Source organism: Melanerpes formicivorus, unplaced genomic scaffold, assembly GCF_026170545.1.
Source record: "Melanerpes formicivorus ecotype bairdi unplaced genomic scaffold, bMelFor1.0.p_v2 SCAF_74, whole genome shotgun sequence".
NCBI lineage: Eukaryota > Metazoa > Chordata > Aves > Piciformes > Picidae > Melanerpes > Melanerpes formicivorus.
This window is the reverse complement of record NW_027142426.1, coordinates 1,806,587-1,817,359: the sequence shown is the minus strand read 5'-3', so window position 1 is coordinate 1,817,359 and position 10,773 is coordinate 1,806,587.

Genomic DNA, 10,773 nt, shown 5'->3' with positions numbered 1-10,773 from the left:
CAGGAGGCAGGGCAAGGGCTTGATGCCAGTGCCTTACTCAGACAGTTACATCACAGCGGGGCAGGTTGGCCTGCTTTGAATTTGAAGCCTCATTTCTTCGATCTCACCTCTGAGTCCATTTAAAGACGGCTGACCCCTTGCTGTAATTTCAAGTGATTTAAAGCAGAGGCACAGAGTGCCACTGAGCACATACCTGGGGGCTGTTATTTTTGCTGATAACACCAGGTGCATCCATGACCTCCTGACACACAGAGGCAAGGCTGCTGCTTGCTGGGGAGTGGGCACAGGGTGAAAGGGGTTGAATGTTGACAAGATCTGTTTCACCAAGACAACCTGAAGACTCCCTAAATTGCAGTACCTTAGCAATTTAAGAAATTGCATGTTCTCTTGAGGAAGTGGTGCTGGAGATGACTGAGTTGGTGGAAGAGTTTGACCCAACATGAGGACCAGGAGTGGAGACCTCCTCTGCAAGTAGTGCAAGGGAACATCACTGACACCCAGATATCCAGCACCATGTGGCTGCCCCATGCTGGTCCTCACCAGCCCAACAAACACCAAAGCTGCCTGCTCCTCTCTGTCGATTCCCCTCCTTATTAATGGGGTCCCTCAGAGCTTCTCCCAAGGGTCTCCTTCCCTCCTCAGAGGTTCATATTTCCACAACTTCAAATCAAGTGACTGCTCAAACTACAGCTCAGCTTCCTGGGGGACAAATGACTGAAACAAGTGTTTCAACACACAGCCATTGATGGCCGTGTGGTAATCACAAGCCTCTCCTGTACAGACCCCAAGAACAAAGTCCACTGCACTGATCACTGCTTCCGCAGGGACACAGGGAGAGTTATGGATGCAAAAGGTCTCAAGTTTAAGCTCTTTTCAAACAGCTGTTTACAAAGTTAGTGGTGTACTCTGCTTTGAAAATAAGATCCATATTTATAAATACATCATTTTAAAATGTAGATTTAAAAGGAAAGCAGAAAAATGAAAGGAAAAAATCCAGCCCCGTGCTCCAACCCTCCTGGTCCATTCCCCTGTGGCAGCAACATCCAAACAGGTGAAAGGGAGAGAAAAACAAGGGGTAATAAAAGAACAAATGGTTGCCACATGTACAAACATCTGCTGGAAGTGACCACAGGAGAAAATAGTTCAGGATATTTTTCAAAATACATGAATGATGCTCCCATAACCCACTGCTCTCCTGAGGGGGCTGGGGACCTCTGAGACTTCACCCCAGGACCCCACCGGAACATCCATTGATCCCACTGGCATCACATGAGAGTGCAACGTTTCTCTGTGAGGTATCATTTCAAAACCTCCCCTTGCTTGAAACAACTCCCAGCTAAACAAAGTCTGACGTATTTTGTGCGCATTCAGCAAGTGTTGGATTTGTCTTCTCAGGAGACTGGGGTCTTGGTGCTTCTCTCACTCCAGCCATTGGGAACACTGTCACAGGCTTCAGATGGCAGGCCAGACCCTACCCTGCATGTTTATCTGTTGAGCTGACAACTTTCAATTTCCTAATGCCCATCACAACAATAGATTGGCCAGGGCTGAGTATTGCTGGAACTCGAGTGGGACACGCAGCAGCTTTCTGTTGCCGCACAGGGAAGTATTAATGTCACCTGGGATGCCCCCAGCCCTTCAGCTCTGGACCTATGGTTGGGGTTTCTCTTCCCTAAACATGAGGCAACACTGCATGTGTGGTATGTGTTTTAGGAATGAAAAAATCTGGCATTTTGCTCCAGCTCTCCCTCTTGGTCCTTGCAGCACAGTGAAGGGCTGGCTCACCCCAAAGTGAGGCCTGTGACAGCACATGATTTTGCACATAACCATCACTGCTTTTATATGAGGATAACTGGTTTGACACGAGGCTCTGTTTCCAAGTAAGAAGGGGTGGCAGTTGTAGACTGGTTCCCTGCTTGACTGAATTCCATTTTTGACACATTTCTTCAGGATGCAGCAGTAAATTTTTGTAAAACCATGGAAGCAGACATATCCTGTGTGCATCTCCTCACAAGACAATCAATTCTGGTGTCAAGACACCAGGAGCACTCCCAGTCACCAACCTTGCTGCACTGCAGCACCTCACTGTCATCACAAGCTGTTGGCTGTGGCCAGTGACCCATCAATGCCAACTGACAGCTCTGACCAGCTAGTTATGCCTCCATGGGCACACATACAGACCTGTCCCTGAAGAACAGGCAGAGGAGGGACACTGCCACAAGCAGCAGGCACCTTTTCCCCATTCCTTGGGAAAAATGGAGAAACCCAAAGGGAGTTGAGAGCAGTGCTCAGAGGCAAAGAGGCCAAGGAGCAGAATTATAGATGAATAACATGTGCAGTGTAATTAATCTAGATTAGTTTTTATTCTATGGCATTAACAGCCTGCAGTCACAGCATGTGGTGATCTGGTCCTACAAGTTCCCAGCCTTCACAGGGCTGGGCTCCGCCCGGCACTGGGAGAGCTCCAAGCACAACGTCAGCGCGCAGGAAGCAGTGGTGGTGACTCACCGGCTGCATGCTTGCTTGGAGACTAATGAACTAATACCCGTCACTCTGGCCCTTTCCACGGCCCCCTTCCATTAATCTTCTGTTTAAAAAGCACAGCAGTGGCTCAAGGGGGAAATTCCCACAGAGCAGAAGGATTTGTGCCGGCAGCCCTCCTGCGCCGACCTCCTTGACAGCCCTCACAGAGCCAAACGTCCGACTCCTCTGACCCAGAAGCCATGGAGCCACTGGGATTTATGGCTCTTCCTCCTGCCTGCCCTGGGAGGCTGTCCCCTGCGCCATATGCTGGGTGACGGGGTTCAGGCTGCAGTTTGTGTCTTGGGGATGAAATGCAGAAACAGGGTCTTGCCCTCATGTCAGGCAGCTCACAACATCTTTGCTCTCATGAAAGATTCACTTTAGCACTTTTTGGCAGTTTCCACCTTCCACAACAGCAAATTGCCTATCTGAAGTGCTCACAGCCATCCTCACCACCCTTCCACAGCTTCCCGCCCCTATACAAACTAGAGATTCAGGGGTTTGTTTTCCATAGATTACAAATTGCCACACACTGTGCCATTACATACATATGCTACCCCTAAAAAGGGGCTACATACCTGTTGTGCCTGGAGCAATAGTAGAGCTTCTCCAGCCTCAAAAACAATGAAGGACAGGTAAAAACTGTTTACTAAAACTCCCAAGACACAAGAGCTGCACAGTGCCACAAACAGCAAGAAAACGTGAGATCTTAAAGACAGGCTCTAGTGGTGAGCAGTGTTTGACAGAATTTGATCTGTCCTTCCCTTTCCATCCAGGACAAACTGTATATTGCACATTATATCTCAACGTGGAAAATTCCTACAGCATTCCAGAGATGGCAGAGACCTGCAACCACAGTCCTTGCCCCAGAGGCTTTGAAATGTGACAACCAGTGTAAGGAGGGACTAGGGGTCCAGTTACCACACAGCTACTTTACTCCATCCTTTGACTTTATTTATATTCATTTTTCTTCAATATAATAGAATACAACTTATTTTACATAATGTATACAAACTATATCACAATGCTTTACAGAGCAAAGCATGAATTACATAGGAAAAACTGGGAGAAAAACAATGAGTTCCTCTGCATGGCCAAGCCCCACCATGCCCTCCCAGGACACCCTCTACCTACTGCAAACTCCCACCTGAGTAACAACTGGCCCCATGTGAACTCAGCCCATCACCAATGCTCCAGAGCAGGAGCAGGGCCAGAGCCCTGCTGCACCCAGCCTCTCCTTGCTGCCCAGACTTGGGGCCAGTGGAGCACTTGTTCCGTTTTACCTCCCTGTGTTTTACCACCTTTTTGTCACAAAACAGAAGGCAGCTCTCTTTCTTTTGAGCAACACATTCCCAAAGTAATTACTGCAAAGTCAGGGTGAAAAACCCACCTTGGTCTTTTCTCTGAGGATGAGCTATGTTCTGCGTAGCACATGGGTGGCCCCAGATAAACCACTGGGCTTGGCAACACCATTTGGTGTGCCTATGAAAGCAGTAAATCCTCCACAGCTTCACAGCAACAGTGGCAGAGCTGGGGTAGGATGTGGACCTGCCTGCTCCAACAGTCTCTTTTTGTAGCTGCTTTATGAACCCAGCTAGGAAAAGCACTCACAGCAACCATTCCTGGTATTATGGAATATTGTAAATGACCCTAGATTGACAACTGCCAAGTCTGTAAGACATAGCAATGAGAGCACTGACAAGGGGAAAAGGGAAGGTTTGGGAGATTGGGAGAGAGCAAGATGGTGAACAGCAAGAGCTGCCAAGAGTTGGGGGTCACACACACAATAGAGACGTTAGAAGGACAGACAGAAGGAGGGAAACTGACCTTGCTGCCAGAAGAACAGTTTTCAGACGGATCCTCAGAGTGTTCCCTGTAGGAATCCTGAACAAAACACAAATACCTATGCAAAGACACGCACACACCTAGCAACGAAAGGAAGGAACTGGCTACGGCTTCCCCCAACGCCTGCCTTACTGAGAACATCCCATTGTGAACTAGGCCGCTATTTTATCAAGTATTTTTCATGAGTAATAAGAATAATAAACCACCCATTTACCATTCTCTAAGCTAATGGAATAAATGTACAAATTCACAGCAACTGTACAACAAAGTCATGTCCAGAAACTTCCCCAAATACGGAAGGATCAGGATCTCTTCCTGAAAGAGCAAAATGGAACACACCCATGGCAGAACTGATGACAATGGGCAGAAAAAGAGCAGAGGCAGGAGCACAGGAATAAGTTACTCTACAAGACTGAAATTAGAAACATAGGCTAAATATACATTTGATGAGTAGGAAAAAATTAGTTAGTGGACAACAAATCAGAGAGTTTTCCTAACTTCAGAGTCTACTTCCTCTCCTAATCCCTTTTATTCCAGTTCTACATCAATGAATCAGACTTTAACCTAAAACCTTTGTGCCAGGAGAATTAGCCAAATGCTTGCATTATATATTGCTTATAAAAATCTATTTCCCTTTCTTAATAGCAAACTTTCCAACTGGGAAAAGAGTTTGAGGCCCATATGCTTTCTGAGTTTGTAGAAATAGAAGTTTCTCTCTCTTGCATCCCATCTCTCATAATCTGGAAGAGATACAGCCTTACACATCATTTTTTTGTTTCCCAGAAGACACTCAGTAGGATATTTGCTTAACCAGGAAGAATTCTCTACATCTAAACCAGTTTCGAATGATCTCCTAATTTCTGATCATGCTTCCTGTAGTCCTTGCAACCACTTAAAGTATGATGGGTTTCTGCTGACCCTGGTAGCTGCTGTTCAGTAGTCTAGGAATTCCTCCTGACTGGGACCTGGAGCATCTGCTGTGGCTCTCTGGGGCCCAGCAGCCAAGGGATGAACCTACTTGGCTGACTGCAAGGTTATTCCAACAGGAAAATGAAAAAAAAAAGAGTAATCTCAGACCCTACCCACATAACTCCACTTATCAAGCAAGCCCCAAACAACCAAATAAAAAAATCCCACATCTTTCTCAATTTTATAATATATAATCTCTGGATCAGATCATCCATGGCTCATTGAGTACACTATGGCCTCATGAACAAAATAAATGCATTGCCCGATTACACGTAGCCACATTGGCCGTGATAGGTGAAGTAGAACTTAGAATGTTTTCAAGAACAGACTAAGACTTGCAGAACAGGAGCAAGTCCTGCCCAACTAATGTTGCTTTTAATCAATGGAGATACATTAGCTTTTATCTCTACTTGAAGTTTGGACACGAGGCACAACTGATTGAAAAACAGCTGCAGCACAGGAGGTTCCACCTCAACATGAGGAGGAACTTCACTGTGATGGTCACAGAGCACTGGAACAGGCTCCCCAGAGAGGTTGTGGAGTCTCCTTCTCTGGACACTTTCTGACCCATCTGGATGCATTCCTGTGTGGCCTGTGCTAGATTCTACGGCCCTGCTCTGGCAGGGGGTTGGACCCGATGATCTCGAGAGGTCCCTTCCAACCTCTAACATCCTGTGATCAAGATAGTAACTGCAATCTCAAATACTAAACCAGCAAAGTATTTATTAAATAAGTACTGTGTAGTCCACACAAAGCTTCTCTTCCAAAGATGGTTATGACTGATTTAAAAACATTTAAAGCCTAAATAGGTTTTTGGTAACTGTGTTATGGTCCCATTTTCATAGTCGATTGCGGCTTATGAGCAGCAACCATTTCTCAGCCCATGAAAAGAAGGTTGTATCTTCTCTGCAAGCAAGTAGAAACCCATTGCCTTTAACCAACAATGGAAGCTTCGCCTGTGGAAAAAAGTATCATTTAAGTTTCCATATTGGTGGCATAACTGGAATATCTAAGTAATTGCATGAGAGTTTTCTTGGACTACTTTTAAGATTACTGCATAAAAGGAAATGCTTTGAAGGTCTGGCAAAAATGAGAGCTTGAACTGGTGGCTTTATATCCTGCTGGACCTTTCAAGGGCCACAGGCATATATTTAGAGCAGCAATTAGGTCAAGCTTTTCTGTAGCTCTCAAAAAATGTTTCTAGATTTCTTGAGAATTATTCTTTAACGAGAGACAAAAAGGAGGTTGCTCTCCCTGATTTGCCTCTGGCTTTACATGATGCTTTGCAAATATACAAGGTTGGCTCAAGGAGCCCATGTAGTCCAGGGCCCATTCCTGCAAAGCAGCATATACTAGTAAACCTGGAAGCATTGTGGACTTGAAGTGAGCTCATGGCTTTGTGTGTGCACAGAGCGCAGCAATCTCCCTGCCCTCTCCACCTTGTAGGCATGCTCCAGCCATGGGGAAGACATCCTGCAGGCCTTATCCAGTGAGTTTCTTTGAATCTCTGCCCAAGGCCTTATTTTCTTGCAGAAACATGGGGCCATCAGAACACAGACCCTCCTAACTACTGTGGTGCAGATGACACTATCGGCTTTTGCTGTGCACAGGATCAATCCCTATCTGCCAAATCCTGCTGCCTCCACAAAGCAGGTAAGACACATACAGCAAACTTATACACAAGTTATTAGAGTGAGTAAACAACAATTAGTGGACAAGACACAAAAAGAATTGAAAAGAGAGTCTAGTATGGCACCAGTTACAGCTTAGAATATTCTTCTGCTTTCTCTCCTGCTTCAGTTGGATTGGTACTTTTTAATACAATCTTTATCACCTTATTAATGAAAACATTACACAGTTCTGTTGAAACAAAATAGATTGCACTGTAAAGTATAATTTCCTAGGATTTCAGGCTATGGCACTCTAAGACACATTGATTCTTATTCTAGATGTGCAGAGGTGTGTTGAGTTTTGAAGGTCACAGAGCACCCTGTTAAATAGCCCTTCTTCAGAAAATGCTATGAGGTTGATAAGGACCACTGAAATAGTCCGGAAAACAGAGCATATCCTAAGGCAGTGATGCTTCAAACATGTGCTGAAGCCCATAAAAATAAGTTAAAGGCTGTGTTGACAGACAGGATGAAGGGAAAATCTGTTTCTGGGATTAGTAGCTACAAAAGGTCTTCCAGAGTCTGGAGTAATCACAGGATGAGATTTCCAGATGGCTAACCAGGATTTTCATAAGACCAGGGAAGAAACATGCATCCCTAAAGTTACCAGGCACAGCAAATCTTCTAGATAAATGGCATCTCGAGGGTACTCCTGAGAATCATCACAAAGGTGGCACCAAAAACCTTCTTCAAAGGCCAACCCTCTCTTCCTGGAAGCACAAGGAGTTAAAACTGCTTCTTGCCTTACATGTCAGCCAGGACACCAGCCCATAAACCTGAGCAGACTCATTGCAGTGGAGGAGCACACTGAGCTCCTGGGGAGGATTCATCTGAGGCACTACTGAATGACAGGCAATCCTGGACCCAGTGAGATAGCATGTTTGTGAGATGGCCCAAAACTTCTCCCTTCTGCCCCTGTGCGTTCTGGGCTCATTTGCTTTATAAAAGCCACTGGTTTGGGGTAAGAGTGAAGACACTTTATAAGCTCAAAATAAGGCGTGAAGTACCATTGGCTAGTTACTCGTTCAACACAAATCTGAAAAGAAAAATCTTCAGGTGCAGTCTACCCTAGATTTTAGTATGAGACTCAGCATCAGAACAAGCAAAACATGGCAAGAGCCACAAAAAGCAAGTTGGTGCCCCCCTTCCAAACCATCTTGGCAGTAACAGAGCCCTCCACAGGACCAGATGCCAGGATGATGGGTTAGTCTATCAGTGTTTTCCCAGCTCCTGCTGACAGATTCACAGTGCTGCAAGTGGCAATGGGAAAAGGCAACAACCAGATCAGAGAAATCTGGAATCTAACCCAAAAGTTTGCTGGGACAACTCGGTGCCGGTGAGAAGTGACAACAGCCACTACACAGGAAAGGTCTGGGAAACACTGTTCTGCCCCTAGAATAATGCAACATTTGTCTTCTTTACTGAGGTTATGATTCTGAGAGAACAACAGGTACGCAGACTTAGGACACAGCTGGAGGACATCAGGCCCATGGTCGACCCCCCCAACGTGTGTCAACACAATTATGCTGCACAGCTGATCTAGCAGACAAGGCTCCTGCTCCTCACTAACAGCACCCCCAAAGTCTTGTGTGAGGAGGGAAGGGCTCCAAAGGATGGGTTACATGGGGTACCTAAGCTTCAGGAAGAGAAAAAGGGGCTTCAGGATGAATGAGCTTTCCTCCCGGCTCTCCTGGCTGTGTCTTCCTCAGGAGCACTCTTAACACTGGCTGTCCACATGACATGAGATCAAGTTTGAAAACAACTCACTGAAAAAAATAAAAAATCACTATTGCTTGCTAAAAACTTTTCAACTCTTTCTAAACAAAGCAACCAACCAACCCAAGCAACTTTTAGTCTTCTGTCCTTGCATGACTAGCACAGATGAAGTTGCTTACTGACAGTGAGAAGAGGCACACTGAAACCATATTCCTGCACAAAGGCAGGTGCTAGGATATGAGGAGCCTGTCTCCTTCCCCAAGACAATGCACTACAGGACCAAGCCTTTTCAGTAAGTATGGTGCACACAAATATAACTCGTGAAGATTTTCTCTCTCCAGCAAGCAGATCAGTGTGCACCTCCCACTGAGGTGGAGCCTGCCAGTCTACAGCTTTCTCTTTCGGAGGGAGTATCTCCCCTTCAGGTACAAAACAGACTGCAAGAACCCAGCCAGGCCAGTGCTCTTGGCTGCTCACAGAATGCCTTTAAAAGCTGAATGACAAGCTGTAGAGCAGATGTTCACCCTTGGGAGCAACTGCAGCCATACTGTGCTGTATCATTTTGCTTTTTCAGCTCCAGCCAAAAAAGATGTACGTTTCCTCCATACCATGTTATGTAGAAAAGCCTGAACTTAAAAAAGTATCACCAAGTTTAGGAGACAACAGGAAAGGTCTCTTGGAGGAAACCAAGTGCTTTACTGGCAAGTTCATTAATGCCCTGAACACCACCACTCTGAATGACTAACACACTGAATCCCAGAAATGAGACAGCATGGTTACTTTATGGTTCAGGCATCATTTACAAAAGGCTTTTAGAGGTGTGCAAAAGCAGATTTCTGGAAGAGGACAAAAGAGCTGCCTGTGCTTTACCCTGCCCTCCCCAGCAAGATGCAGGCACCAATTTTCACGTAGTTTAAAACAAAAAGAGGAGTGAGTAAATTTTGCTAATAAATGACAGTCTGAAATGGAGTAAAGCTAAGATTCAGAGAGCAGATTTGGCTCAGGACACAGTGCCTTTCTCAAAAATGCACACTTGAAAGATGAATCACATATGTCTCATAAGGACACTGTTGCTAAAATTTGCTCTCCCATAACCATTTAAGGTTCCTGTTCTGCAATAAAAGATGATGTCATGACTTACATTATGAAAGGTAGTGGTGCTCAGATCAAATGTAGGAAACCAGTCTCTTCCCTCTTAATGTTTGGTAACCGCATTAACTGTCTTACCAGATTGGAGAGTGTACAAACTCTCCCAGGTGCCAGAGTAAAAATAGAAACACGAAGATGAAAAAGGTGCAAAAGTGACCCAAACCATGTCCTTAACACATATTCCTTCTGTTCTGAAAAAACTGGCTAAGTTAGAAGTGACGTAGTTCTCATTGCTCTCACTTTGTCCATGCTAGGGAGATTAAACTTCCACACAGGAGAGCTGCAACTGAACAATATTGCCATTATACTAAGCACAAACAGCTTTTTCTTGAACACCGAGCATGCACGTGGCCTCCCCTCTCCCCCCACCAGCTTACATTTTATGACATTTTGGACAGTCACAGGAAACTCTCCTTCCGTACATTCAAGATGTTAAGATTTCAACCTCCTTGCAGCAGAAAAATAAAGTCATCTTCTTTGAAATGCCACAGCACTGAGCACACACACAGCACTTAAACAGTAACGCATGAACTGATCTCTGCCATTGCTGAGAACTGCAGGGATCCCGTAGCAGGTCTTGTTCCTGTCATGTCTGCAGATGCTCTGTTAAGGACTCCAGGGACATAGAGCAATTACTAGGGTTTGTTTCTGCTTTCCAGGAGCAGTTCTGTTTAGGAGAGAATAGAAAGGGGTTATTTTCACCTTATAGTTTGGACTTAGAGGGTTTGAACTGAATTCTTCTTCCCACAGAGATACATTGTCGTAACAACCAAGTATTCTAGTGTCTTGTAAGGAAGGGTTCCTTCCCAGCAGCACACACCATCTCGAGGGCTAACAAGGGGGAAGAGCAAGGCCCAATTAGCAGCACTGCCGGAGACTGGCAATCAAAAGGCCCTGCTGC